Source organism: Macaca thibetana, chromosome 7, assembly GCF_024542745.1.
Source record: "Macaca thibetana thibetana isolate TM-01 chromosome 7, ASM2454274v1, whole genome shotgun sequence".
Lineage (NCBI taxonomy): Eukaryota > Metazoa > Chordata > Mammalia > Primates > Cercopithecidae > Macaca > Macaca thibetana.
This window is the reverse complement of record NC_065584.1, coordinates 118,851,726-118,865,697: the sequence shown is the minus strand read 5'-3', so window position 1 is coordinate 118,865,697 and position 13,972 is coordinate 118,851,726. Positions and strand designations below refer to the sequence as shown.

General features: G+C 36.5%; 1 long non-coding RNA gene across 13 annotated transcripts; it reads left to right on the top strand.

The window, feature by feature from the left end:
* Positions 1–2,847: 2,847 nt before the first annotated feature.
* LOC126958871 (uncharacterized) lies at positions 2,848–12,318 on the top strand. 13 transcript variants are annotated; one of them, XR_007727334.1, is made up of 4 exons: positions 2,848–11,106; positions 11,140–11,585; positions 11,652–11,682; positions 11,716–12,318. It is a non-coding gene; the product is annotated as an uncharacterized LOC126958871 (long non-coding RNA). The 13 variants fall into 13 exon arrangements; XR_007727326.1 differs by having other exon boundaries at positions 11,140–11,391; positions 11,425–12,318; XR_007727332.1 differs by lacking the exon at positions 11,652–11,682.
* The last annotated feature ends 1,654 nt before the right edge of the window (positions 12,319–13,972 follow it).

The window sequence follows — 13,972 nt, the reverse complement described above, 5'->3', positions numbered from 1 at the left end:
AAAAATGCTAAACTGATTTAAACGTGAAATTTCCAAGGTCATAGAATGCCAGGTCAACATATATATATGATATATGTTTATATATATATATAATATATATATATAATCACACCCTTGTATATGAGCTAAAAATAACTGAAAATTGAAATTAGAAAATATAATACCATTTGCAATATATCAAAAACATGAAATTATTCAGAATAGACCTAGTAAAATATAACAAGTTTGTGTGCTGGAAATTCAAAATCATTGATAAAAAAATCAACATAAAAGTAAAGCAATGGAAAGATACACTATGTTTATGGAATAAAATACTAGATATTATTTAAATCTCAGTTCTACCCAAAATTGATTTATAAATTCAGTTCAATCCCTATCAAAATCCCTTCAGGTATTTTTGTTGAATTGACAAGTTGATTCTAAAACTTACATGAAAATGCAAACCTTGAGAATAACTAAAACAATATTTTAAAGAACAAATGCAGAGGATTCATATGGTTTGATTTAAAGTCACACTATAAAGCTATAGTAAGATAAAGTTGCATCGAGGTAAAGTATAGAAATGTACAGAATAATTTGGAAGAGAATATAGTGTCTAAACATAGATCTCCACGTATATAGTCAGCTGGTATTCTACAATGATTGATTTTCAATGGTGAAAGAAGAGGCTTTTTTACAAATGATGCTTGATTAACTTGGTGATCATATGAAAAAAGGTGAGTCTTGATCTTCACCTTTCTTGTTATAAAAAATATTAAGTTGAAATAGATCAGAGGCCTGAATGTAACACGTAAAACTCTAGAACTTCTAGAAAAAATATGTGAGAAAATCTTTATGAACATGGTTAGGAAAAGATTTCTTAGATAAGGCAAGAAAATGGGATAAATAATGAAAATAAAAAGTAGAAAAATTGGACTTTATAAAAATTAAGAACTCCTGCTCTTAAAAATCACCATTAAGAAAATTAAAAGGTAATCCACAGAATGGGAGAAAATATTTGCAAATCATGTATCAGATAAGGAATTTGTATCCAGAATATACAAAGAATTCTTACAACTCAAGAAGCCAAACAATTTGGTTAAAAAAATTAGGTAAAATATGGCCGGGCGCAGTGGCTCACACCTGTAATCCCAGCTCTTTGGGAGGCCGAGGCAGGCGGATCACGAGGTTAGGAGATCGAGACCATCCTCGCTAACAAGGTGAAACCCCATCTCTACCAAAAATACAAAAAAAAATGACCCGAGTGTGATGGCGGGCGCCTGTAGTCCCAGCTACTTGGGAAGCTGATACAGGAGAATGGCGTGAACCCAGGCAGTGGAGCTTGCACTGAGCTGAGGTGGCGCCACTGCACTCCAGCCTGGGGGATAGAGCGAGAGTCCATCTCAAAAAAAAAACAAAAATTAGGTAAAATATTTGAAAAGACACTTTACCAAAAAACAATGATAGTGATGACAAACAAAAAGATGATCAACATTATTAATCATTAGGGGAATGCAAATTAAAAACATAAGGAAATATCACTATTTATTGGAACATTTAAAATAAAAATAAAGATAAAGTAACAAAAACATGTTCTGGTAAGGATGAACAACCAAACGCTCATATGTTTTTGATGAGAATGTAAATTACTATAGCCACTTTGGAAAACAGATTAGCACTTTATGTTATAAATTCATACATGCCCTTATTGTATAACTGAGGAATTCCATTTCCAGGTTTTTACCAAGGAAAATGAAAATGTATGTCTGTACAGTATCTGTACATGAATGTTTATAGCAATTTTATATGAAACAACCCCAAACTGAAAACAACTATAGTGTCCATTAATTGGTAAATAAATAAACTCATTGGGGCATATGCATACAATGAAATGCTACTTAACCAAAAAAAAACAAAAGTAATGAAGTACTAATACATATAAAGACAAGACTTACTTCAAAATGCATTATGCTAAGTAAAAACATTAGATTTTAACAACTTCTTCATGTACGATTTCATTTGTATGAAATTCTAGAAAACACAAAACTACAAGGACAAAAATTCATTTAAAGATTCCCAGTCAGGAGTTTGAGACCAGCCTGGCCAACATGGTGAAACCCTGTCTCTACTAAAAATACAACAATTAGCCAGGCGTGGTGGTGGGCACCTGTAGTCCCAGCTACTTGGGAGGCTGAGGCAGGAGAATCGCTGGAATCTTGGAGGTGGAGGTTGCAGTGAGCTGAGATCATGCTACTGTACTCTAGCCTGGGCACAGAAGCTAGGCATGGTAGAAAGGAATTGACTATATAGGGGCACCAGAGGAGTTTCTGGCTGGGATTGTTTTAAAGTTTGAATGTGGTAGGGCCTATGTAACTATGCTTTTATCAAAACTTGTTGAATTGTGCAAGTAGAATTAGTGAATGTCACTTTCTGAAATTCTACTACAATAAAGTTGAATAAAAAGAGACTCCCAAACCTATATTTTTGAGAACCTATTTCTGAGTCGTAAGTCCAACGAAGTTTACCTTATATGGTTCTCATTTGTCATGCAGTCTCTTCTCTTTCCGTTTTTTCACAGTATCTATGGGTTTCCATCTCCATTTCTTCTCTATGAACTCCCAGCACTATGCACAGGTTTTATAATTCTCCACCATGTTAACTGTAACAGAAGGCATTTTGCATTAGCTCAACTAACCATGTTCCAAAAACAGATGTTCTGTTTTATAGTGTAAATGTATTTATATATTAATATGTTACAACATATTAATATAAATATATCAATTATTAATAATATAAATATATTAATATTTTGTGCATATGTATGAAATGTTAATACAAATATATTAATATAAATATATTGATTTTTGTGCATATATATATTCTCATGACAAAATTTTGTGTAACATAAAAGGATAGGAAGAGGAAAGTGAAGATCTTCCTTTTTTCCCTCCAATCAAATCCTTCAACTGGGAGCAACTGCTGTTAATACATAGTTTTCTGAACATTTGCATAAGTAGGGCAGTTGTATAGTAGGATGACATATTTTTTGTCACGTGGCATTATGTCTAAGGGAACTTAACATGTCAGCTTATATAGATGGATTTCCATCTTGTGATTGTGACATGTACAAAATAGAGCAAATATACTGTAATTTGTTTAGTCATTTCTCTATTATTGAACACTTACTTAGGAGTTTTCCAATTTTGATAGTTTCTATTGCAGTGCCAAAGTAGATCCTATTAGATGTTTATTTCTAAAATTGGCAGCTAAGACACAGATATTATATCTTGGGCTCACCTGTTACCTAAGTAAATAGCCTATTACATGCTAGGTAGGTGCTGTATCTGTGTATGAATAAAAACACATCATAGAAATCAGCAAGGAAATCCTTCTTCTTAAACACTAGATGAGATTGCTTCAAGCTTTCACTGAACACTTTCTTAAAAATCCTCCTCAGGATTTTAACAAATTATCTGTAGTCTTATAATTTTTTGGTCATTCTCCTCCTACCCCGCACACGTCCTCTGATTTAACTTAGTTTCAAAAGTATGCAGCTGTTCCGTGTGTAGCATTCTTTTTCTAATTATTTTGGCCTGTCATGTAACAAACACAGCATTTTCCTTAGTGTTCATAAAATCAAAATTCTTACTCATGCTATGTGTGTTTTAACTGACCTTACTCAAGTTTTCAAGGGCCAGAAAAATGTATGTAACTGAGCACTGTAGCACTGCAAACACCTAAAGTTGTGTGTTAGCCATCCTCCTTAAAATCATAAAGTTCCTTGGCCTGGTCTGGATTCTAGCTTCAGTCTGCTGTCTTCTGTTGCAGACTGCATTTCTACTTCTTTTTCTTATTTATTCTTCACCTCTTTTCTCCCTTCTCTATTTCTTTTGTTTCAGGAACAGCAACAATAGCAAGAACATATTTCTCCCACTGCTCTGCACAGAACATTTAAGCTCCCCTCGGCCAAATTGTCTAATTACAAATTTAACTCAACACACTTCGCAAACTCAGGGGCTGGGCTGAAACATAAGTGTTTGAGTAGTAGCCCATATGTAGTGGCCTACAAATGTCGACCATTTGTAATGGCCTCACACGATTTAGTTAACAGAGATGGTGTCCTCTTCAATCTCTGTGTGGTTGAGGGAGCAGGGAGCTCACAGTCTAATAATGTACAGACCTGTTGAGACACCAGTGGACTACCATGTAATGGAAGAAGAGTCGAGGGAATACTGAGCAGGGTAGGATTAATTCTGCTTTGAGGTAGTCCCAAAGACTGCCAAGAGGAGGCAGTACCCGAAGATAAGTCACATGAGTCAGAGGTGAGGGTGGTTTTCTATGAAAGGTAGAAGCCCTGTAAATTTGAGAAGGAAAATGCTCCAGGAGACATCTGCTACCCTGCTGATCGAGAGTCTACTCAGTACAATTTCACTAGTTGTTTTGACTTCAACAATAAATCATCAACCTAATGTAGGTGGGCCCTACCATTCACAGCAAGTGCACGCTACTGTTCAGGTAGACCCAAAGCACCGGAAAAGCAGAAAGAATGCCATTGCCATTATATGCTACTTTATATTGCAATCCTTAGCTTCCGTTTTTGAAATATTTTTTTCTGTCAACACCAGCAGTGAAAATTAGACTATGTGCACAGGTTAAACGTGCTTTGAAGAGCTAACAGAAATAATAAAACATTTCAGATCTGAGAATAATTTCAGCTGTCTATTTGATTGATCAGGTGTCATGGCACAGACAGGAAAAAAGAAAGTAAAATTAAAGAATATGTCCAGATGAAAGAGAAGTGCCATATACCTACTACTCCCTTTCTGCCCAAAGTGCCAACATCTCTTCTTAAATAAACTGCATTTTACTTTACTCTATTTGTAGAAAAAGATACTCTAGAACTAGGAACTCCATTTCCATGTTACCTGGGAACAGAATAAAAAACATAACTACAAAAACTACAATATAAACGCTACTGTAGAAAACAGAAAATATGAGTCAAAACATTTCAGCTGAAGAAATTCTTCCCCTAAACCAACTAGGAAGTAAGATAAACTGCAATAAAACTCTTCAGACTGAATTAAATATCCTCAAATAAGCATCTGAAGATAATAAATTTCCAGAAATTTAACAGTGAAGTAATATTTTCATCTGATCTATGTAGTCCATATTCTAGAATCACATACTGCATTTAGTTTTTATATCTCTTTCACCTTCTTTATTCTATCAGGGTTTCTCTGCCTTTCTTTACCATGGCATTGGGAGTTTTGAAACAGGCTATTAATTTTACAGGATGTTTCTTCATTTGAGCTTGATTGATGTGTTCTCGTGATTAGACTCGGTTATACAGCGGCAAGTGGAATAATGCAGCAGTGATGTGGTGTCCTTCTCGGGGTACCATATACCCTAAATACAAGACATCTACATGCCTCTTATTGGTGAGGTTACTTTGCATCAAAAGGTCAGGTGTCATTTGCATTCTTCGCTGTTTAGTTAGTACTGTTCTCCTTGTAATGAATAGCAGTCTGAGGAGATACTTTGAGAACATGCAAGCAGCCTGCTTCTCATCCAGCTCTTCCCAAAGATAAGTATTCTTCTGATATTTCGTGCCTAAATTATTCTTTACCACCATGGTTGCAAATGGTATTCCCTGCCCCGCCTCCCTTCACCCTGCCACTCCATGACTCTTCCTTTCACATGTATCAGCTGGCACACTAATTTAAAGAAATGTTCTCTTGTCTCCTCTGCTTATTTATCCATTTATGTATGCACGTATCTGTTTGTTTGCTTACTTTAATAGATGAATAATTTCCTACTTTATTTAATCATCCTATTTTATTTAATCCTTACAATCCATTGCAATCCTCCTTTATTTTGATACTCAAATTGTCCCTAGATTTGGTCAGTGGGAACCCCTTCAAGCTATTGCCTATTTCTTTTTGACACGTCCCCATTGTTTTCTTGAGCACTCCCTTTCTTTCTGGCACAAAAAGGTTTTCCAGTTTTCATCATGTACCTTCTTTGTCCCAGCCCTAGAACCAGACATTTCTCCAAGAGGCTCTTGTTCCTTTCAGTAGGGACAGGCATTAAAAACCATCTGGGCACAAAATTCGCTTATGGCTCTTAAGGTATTAGTGCTTCTTTTGTGGGTAGAATTTGGAGAAAAGTAATATATATATGTGTGTGTGTGTGTATATATATATGTAAATATATGTGTGTATTGTACATACATATATATCTATCTCATACTGAGACTCTAGTCTGTTTGCTTAGCTACATTTGACTTAGGTGCCAATTTCAGCCAGAATTAGGAGAGGGAAGAGATGAGGGAGGATGGAGAGTGAGAGAGAGAGAGAGGAAGAATTCCTAAGTAAATTCTAAAAGCAGTGAGTAGGAGTGGTTGCATTTTACTTCTGGACTCTGTGCATTAACTTTTCCCATTCATGTCTATGAAGATGTTTTCTGTTCAAATGCTAACCTTCAACTGGGCTTCGATGTGGGGAGGGAAGAGTTTTCAACTCATCTTCACCCGTTTGCTTTTCAGTGTCTCCTGCATTTTACTATATCCTGGAAAACCACTACCCAGGTACAGGTACCTGGTCTTTGCTCACTTTGCTGTAGAAATAAAAATTAGAAGGTAGAACTGAAAAGATAATGTTTAATAAATGGTTTAAGAATGCCCAGACCACCTAAGAGAAAAATGAACACTGTATAGATTATGTTATGCCCACAGATCACTGTGATAAATAAGACTCCATGGCTGGGCCTGGTGACTCACGCCTGTAATCCTAGAGGCCAAGGCAGGCGGATCACAAGGTCAGGAGATCAAGACCATCCTGGCTAACACGGTGAAACCCCGTCTCTACTAAAAATACAAAAAATTAGCCGGGCGTGGTGGTGGGCACCTGTAGTCCCAGCTGCTCGGGAGGCTGAGGCAGGAGAATGGCGTGAACCTGGGAGGCGGAGCTTGCAGTGAGCCGAGATCGCGCCACTGCACTCCAGCCTGGGCGACAAAGCTAGACTCCTCCCCAAAAATAAAAAAATAAGACTCCATGAACAAACCTTGAATGGTGTACACGTTCTGTGGCCATTTGCCATTTCAAGATATCCAGCCACTCAAAGGGTTTAAATCAGAAAGGATTTCACAAGATCTATGATACAGTCTTTTGTAAAACCACTTTAGATGTCATTTTATTTTCTCATTTTACTTTTAGCAAGCACAGAAGAGGTGGGAAACGCATCTTAGCTGGAATGGAACAAAGGAAGATTTGATACTTTTTTCAGAAGCTTTTACAATAGAATCTATTCTTTAATGGATAGCGTTATGAGAGAAAATAAGATTATAATGGAATAAAAAGTGGTCTAATGTTCATCATTCAATTTAGTGGATATGTTATAAGATTATTTCTAAAATCTTTTGTAGATAAAACTAGATGCCTTTCTTGATTCTGCGACTGGTGTTACTCTATCATAATTTCTGAGCCCTTTATTAAAAATGTTTTACTGAACATACTAAAGCATATTATGTAAAAGATAGTGAGCTATGGTGCAAGATACTATGCAACATGCCCCTCAATATTATGACTACCTCTCCACCTATTTATACATAGAATTTACGTGATATAAACAGATTGGCAAATACTATAATTATTATAGTATTATTATTATTATCTGTATTTGTATCTAACAAAATACTAAAAAAGAACTGTGTCAAAATAAAATGTTAGAATTTCATAAGTCTTTTGTGCCTAGAAATTGCTGAGATGTAAACCCTTTTTTCATGAATGCTTTCTCTACTGACTCCTCACCCTGAGTTGACGAGTACTCTGCCCCTTGCTCTCTGTGCTAAAACACAGACAAAAGTGAGTGGTGGTGGTCCCTAAGAAATAACTAGATTATGAACATTATTGCATTATCTTTCATAGAAGCCGTAACATTCAGGGGATGGTAATTTGTAGGTAGATATAAAGTATATAAGGAAACAACAAAGAAGACACTTCTGTAGAGCTTAGAGAGAGACTAAGAAGATCCGAGAAAGAGGAGTATAAGAGAAAACGGGAAGCTGACTTGTGGATCCGAGGAAAAGCCCTAAAGATGGGTCTGAATTACAGGGACTGCAGCCAGGTGAGTGGGTAATCCTGTGTTAGAACCATCCTGAGGCTCACAGTCTTCTCACTCTGGACCAAGGTCACCATTCACCCCATCACTTGTGAGGATTTGGCATTCTTTTCAGCCGTCTCATCTGACTGACCAAGAGAAGGTTTCCTTTTCTTTACCTCTGCCTCATTTTTTTTTTCATGTAGACTTGTCTCAAAGCAATGTTCAGGTCAGTAGAAAGTTCAAGAAAAGAGACTTTGGACACTCATTAGGCTGAGGAGAGCTCAATTTACTGAATTTAATTTTTTTCAGTAATTATTCTTTCATACATTATTTTCTGAAAACTTTTTTCTCTCCTATCCTTTGGGGAATCCGATTACCCTTATAAAAGGCCACTGAAGTTATCCCACTGATGTTCTCTTCCCATTTTTTTTTTCATTTCAGATACTTTCTATTGTTAAACAATTACATTCACTGTTTGTTTGTTTTTTACTGCAATTGATAATCTGCTTTTGATTTCATCCAGTATAGTTTTCATCTAAGACATTATGTTTCCTTGTTTGGTTGGTTGATCTCTAGAAGTTGATTTCATATTTTGCTCTCTCTTCCATGTCTCTCATTTGATGCTTTCCTCTACCTTTTCAAACATAGATACCTGTTTTAATGTCATTATCTACTAATTTTAGCAACTGTGTCATCGTGGGTCTGTTTCTCTTGATTTTTTTCTCTTCAATATATATCATATTTTTCTGCTTATTTGTATGCCGGATATATTCTTATCAAATGCTGGACATAGTGAATTTTACCTTATTTTGTGCTGAGTAGTTAAGCTTTATTCTAGGATGCAGTTAAGTTACTTAGGAATAACTTGTTTGTGTTGAAGTTTGCTTTTAAGCTTTATTTGGTAAAACCAGAGCACCTTTTAGTCTAGGTAGAATTTTTTCCACATTAGTGAGACAATACCCTTCTGAGTACTCTAACCGATTCAAGGTTTTTCTACTCTGGCTAGTGGAAACACAAACTACTTATGACCCTATGTGATTTCTGGAGACCTTTTTGCCTTCCCTTGCTTGTGGTTTGTACCCTGGCCTTGATCACTTCCTCACATACTTGTGTTGATCAATATTAATTGGAAGATTCAATAAATCTGCACATCCCCTGAAAATCTCTGAAGCTGTCTCTGTGGATAGTTTTCTGATCTCTGTTCTTCCTTGTGAATTCGTGCTGCCTTCTTTTTCTCAAACTCTCATCTCTGACATGGAGAACTAAATTTGCAATCAATCAGCTAAATTTAATGATCAGATTTCTCTTCAGAAAAATGTTTGTCGTCAGGAATCTGGAAAGTGAATTGGAATGGATAGGAATATTTGGTGATATTACATTCCAGACTAAGAATTGGGAGGGCCGTAACCAAGGCAGTGCAGTGAGAGTAGAGAGGAGGTCATGGATTAAACTGCTACTTTTTTTTTTGGTTGGGGGGGAAGACAAGAGTTGGTTATCAATTAGTTGTGAGTAGTGAGGGGAAAAGAGAAAGTCAGGTTGGCTCCGAGGCTCTTGGCCCAGGTGATTGGTTGAGAATATGGGCTGTTCATCAAAATAGGAAACACAGGAGGGAAAAGACAATGTTGAGCATGGAAGAAGGAAAATGAGCTCAGTTTCCCACGTACTAAGTTTCAGATGCATGTGAGATATCCAAGGGAGAGTAGATAATCAGTAAGTTGGTTCCATTCAATTTTCACTAAGTACTTATCATATGTCAGGCACTTTGGTAGGAACTTGCAAATGAAGGATGAGTAAGACGCAGTACCTTCCATTGGTGTGGAATACAAGAGATCTGAAGCAATATATAAAATTATGGACAGTGGTTGTAAGTATAAAAGTTAGGAAGCGAAGATCAGTAAAACAAAGGTTTTATATCCTTTCATCAATAAATAAAGCCCCCAGTACATTTTCATAGACTTTTGACCTCCACTTAATACAACATTCAGGTTAGCCCTCTCAGCCAAAGTAATTTTCTGCTTCTGCTTCAAAGTGTAAGGTTAGAAGCAGGGAGGGAACTGCTAAAGGCAGTTATATTTTCAGTAGTGTGAAGTGATTGCTGACAACTTGACAAGACGAGCAAAGAAACAAAATACAGAGAGCATAGCTAAGCTCAGCAATATAGGTCCCACATATATCAAAATCTCTGTGTTTACTGCTGTGTTGCAACCCATGATGATAATGATGCTTTACAGTGATACCTCTCCACCGTCAAGAAGAATTTTCATTGTAGCTACTTGTTTTATGCAATCAGTGTTTGATGCAAAATGAATGCTTAATAGAGTTTTATAACAATTTCTTATAGATGCTTTGTTGACTCATTAAAACACGAAAATATATTTCTACAATACCACAAAGTAGGAATACTGATTGGAGATCATCCAGACTTCAGTAGAAAGGTTAATTAATAAAAAGGCAGATGAGAGGCCCACATAGAACAGTGAAGCCTTCTGGAGAAAGAAGAGTAGATGACATTTTAATTTATTCACTCTATTTATAATTCATCTCCATTTGTCTTGGCCATTATTGACCATGGCCATTGTGAAAGACGTGACTTAAAAATGGTCATGATCATTTAATTCTTCAAATTTACCATTATCTCCTTTTATTCTGCATTGATTTGAGGCCTAGAATTCCAAGAAGTTCAATATAGGTGAAAAATTCAAGTGAATGAGGATGTACTTTATGTTTAGGAATGTAAGCTTGGCAGAAGGAAAGTGTTAAGCCTGGTAAAGATGTGTATCACTTCTAATTATCTACAATTGATAAAGGGCTGGAGCTATTAAAAAGCCTGCCTGAGGTCTGTTGAGAACTCTACCAATAATCAGATGGGGTTATAGTTTGAATGTGTCCCCCAAAGTTCATGTATTAGAAACTTAATCAGTCACCAGTGCTACAGTGGTGAGAAGTGGGACCTTTAGGTGCGTATACACACACGTAAATGGGACTTTTAGGTACGTATACACACACATACGTGGGACCTTTAGGTAGGTATACAGACACATATGTGGGACCTTTAGGTAGGTATACACACACATACGTGGGACCTTTAGGTAGGTATACACACACATACATGGGACCTATAGGTATGTATACACATACATGGGACCTTCAGGCACGTATACACACACATGCACGGGACTTCTAGGTATGTATACACACATACACAGGACCTTTAGGTACGTATACACACACACACGGGACCTTTAGGTACGTATACACACACATACGCAGGACCTTTAGGTATGTATACACACACATACATAGGACCTTTAGGTATGTATACACACACATACACAGGACCTTTAGGTGCATATACACACACATACACGGGACCTTTAGGTACGTATACACACACATACACGGGACCTTTAGATACATATACACACACATACATGGGACCTTTAGGTACATATACACACACACAGGACCTTTAGGTACGTATACACACACATACACAGGACCTTTAGGTACGTATACACACACATACACAGGACCTTTAGGTACGTATACACACACATACACAGGACCTTTAGGTACGTATACACACACGCACGGGACCTTTAGGTACGTATACACACACACACACAGGACCTTTAGGTACGTATACACACACATACATGGGACCTTTAGGTACGTATACACACACACACACGGGACCTTTAGGTACGTATACACACACATACACAGGACCTTTAGGTACGTATACACACACATACACAGGACCTTTAGGTACGTATACACACACATACACAGGACCTTTAGGTACGTATACACACACGCACGGGACCTTTAGGTACGTATACACACACACACACAGGACCTTTAGGTACGTATACACACACATACATGGGACCTTTAGGTATGTATACACACACATACCTGGTTTGTACATTGTCACTTTTCATCATTTCATATTTTGCCTTCCATAACATGAAGAAATAAGATGAAGAAATAAGAAAGCCCTCTCTACATGCTGGTGCCATGCTCTTAGTCTTCTGAATTTCCAGAAATATGGGCCAATAAATTTCTGTTTTTTAAATAAATTACCCAGTCTGTGGTATGCTGTTATAGCAGCATAAAATGAGCTGAGACAGATGGATAGAGAGGGAACCAAGATACACTTGTATACTCTGTTTATGGGATATCAAAAGAATGTGTAGATCCTGCCTTATTTAATGATAAGTATATACACATATATATACAGTACATGATAATTTCAGAAATGTTTAACAATGTAATTAAAAAACAAAACATCAGATAAAAGGTTTATCTGTGAATAAAATAATTACAAGAAATATAAATGTATATTTCATATAAAATATTTTATTGTGTTAAAATATATTAAAATATTTAAGAGTAAGATATTTTAAAATATGTAGCAGTGCAAAATATTTTAAAATGAAAAAACATGATATAAAATATAAAATACAGCAAATATTTTTTCTGACTGATTACAGGGCAAGAAAAAGAGAGCTGAGTGAAGGTAGCATTGTAAGGAAACTTAAACTATTAAAGGAACACTAGAGGCTGCATTAGAACCAATGAAGAAAAGAATTAAAGCTATAGAATACTAAATGATGTCAATGAAAATGTAGGAGTCTTCCTTAGGATCCAAGGGAAAGGGGCAAAGAGACAATAAGAGATAAGAAAGAAAAGGATATATATGGGGGAATAAAAATATATACCCCAAGTAAAAATTCTAGAAACACTGGTTTCTAGAAAATAGAAAAAGAGAATAAATGAGGAGCTAAGAATAAATGAAGGGATATTTGTCAAAGGGTACAAAATTTCAGTTAGGTAGGATGAATAAGTTGTGGAGATCTAAGCACAGAATGGTAACTATAGTTATAAAAGTAAAATTGGAGAAAGAATCTACTATTCAATATAAGAAAACTCTCTCCACCTAAGGAAATACTGATTCAGGATATCAAAGCAGATTACTGAATAAAGACAAAATAAATAAAACGAGAGTATCACCAAGATACGAAGGTCCTCACCTTTTTATTCTCATCACTTCCCCTATTCCAGTAATGGGTACCAGGGTTCACCAGTATTTTGAGTAGTATCTATCCACACTTCAGGAACAGATAATTCCCTTGATAATTAAAATGTTTCAGAATATTTGCAGAGAAAGGTAATCTTGGAATTATGTTTATGAAGTCAGCATGACATTGCAATTCCAATTAAAAACCTGAAAAGGTATGCCCCAAAGCACCAAATATAATATTAGCAAATTGAATTGAGCATTCTATTAAAAATGATAGTCCAGCCAGGCACGGTGGCTCACGCCTGCAATCCTAGCACTTTGGGAGACTGAGGCGGGCGGGTCACAAGGTCAGGAGATGGAGACCATCCTGGCTAACACGGTGAAACCCCGTCTCTACTAAAAATACAAAAAATTAGCTGACTATGGTGTCGGGCGCCTGTAGTCCCAGCTACTCTGGAGGCTGAGGCAGGAGAATGGCGTGAACCCGGGAAGCGGAGCTTGCAGTGAGCCGAGATCGTGCCACTGCACTCCGGCCTGGAGGACAGAGCGAGACTCAGTCTCAAAAAAAAAATGATAGTCCATGACCAAGAGGGATTCATGGCAAGAATGTGAGGATAGTTTTGTTAGTATTTTTCATCATATCATATTACTAAATAAATATCACAGCATTATCTCCAAAGATACCAAAATGCATCTGAAAATACTAACATTTCTTAATTTCAGTGAGTTTAATAAAGAATATGGTATGTGTTAACATAATAACTACACACACATATGCAACCCATGTACACAAAAGAACACATGCACACATATATAAAACATATATGGCTATATGAAGACATAAACATCACCCCTAATGGTGAGGAA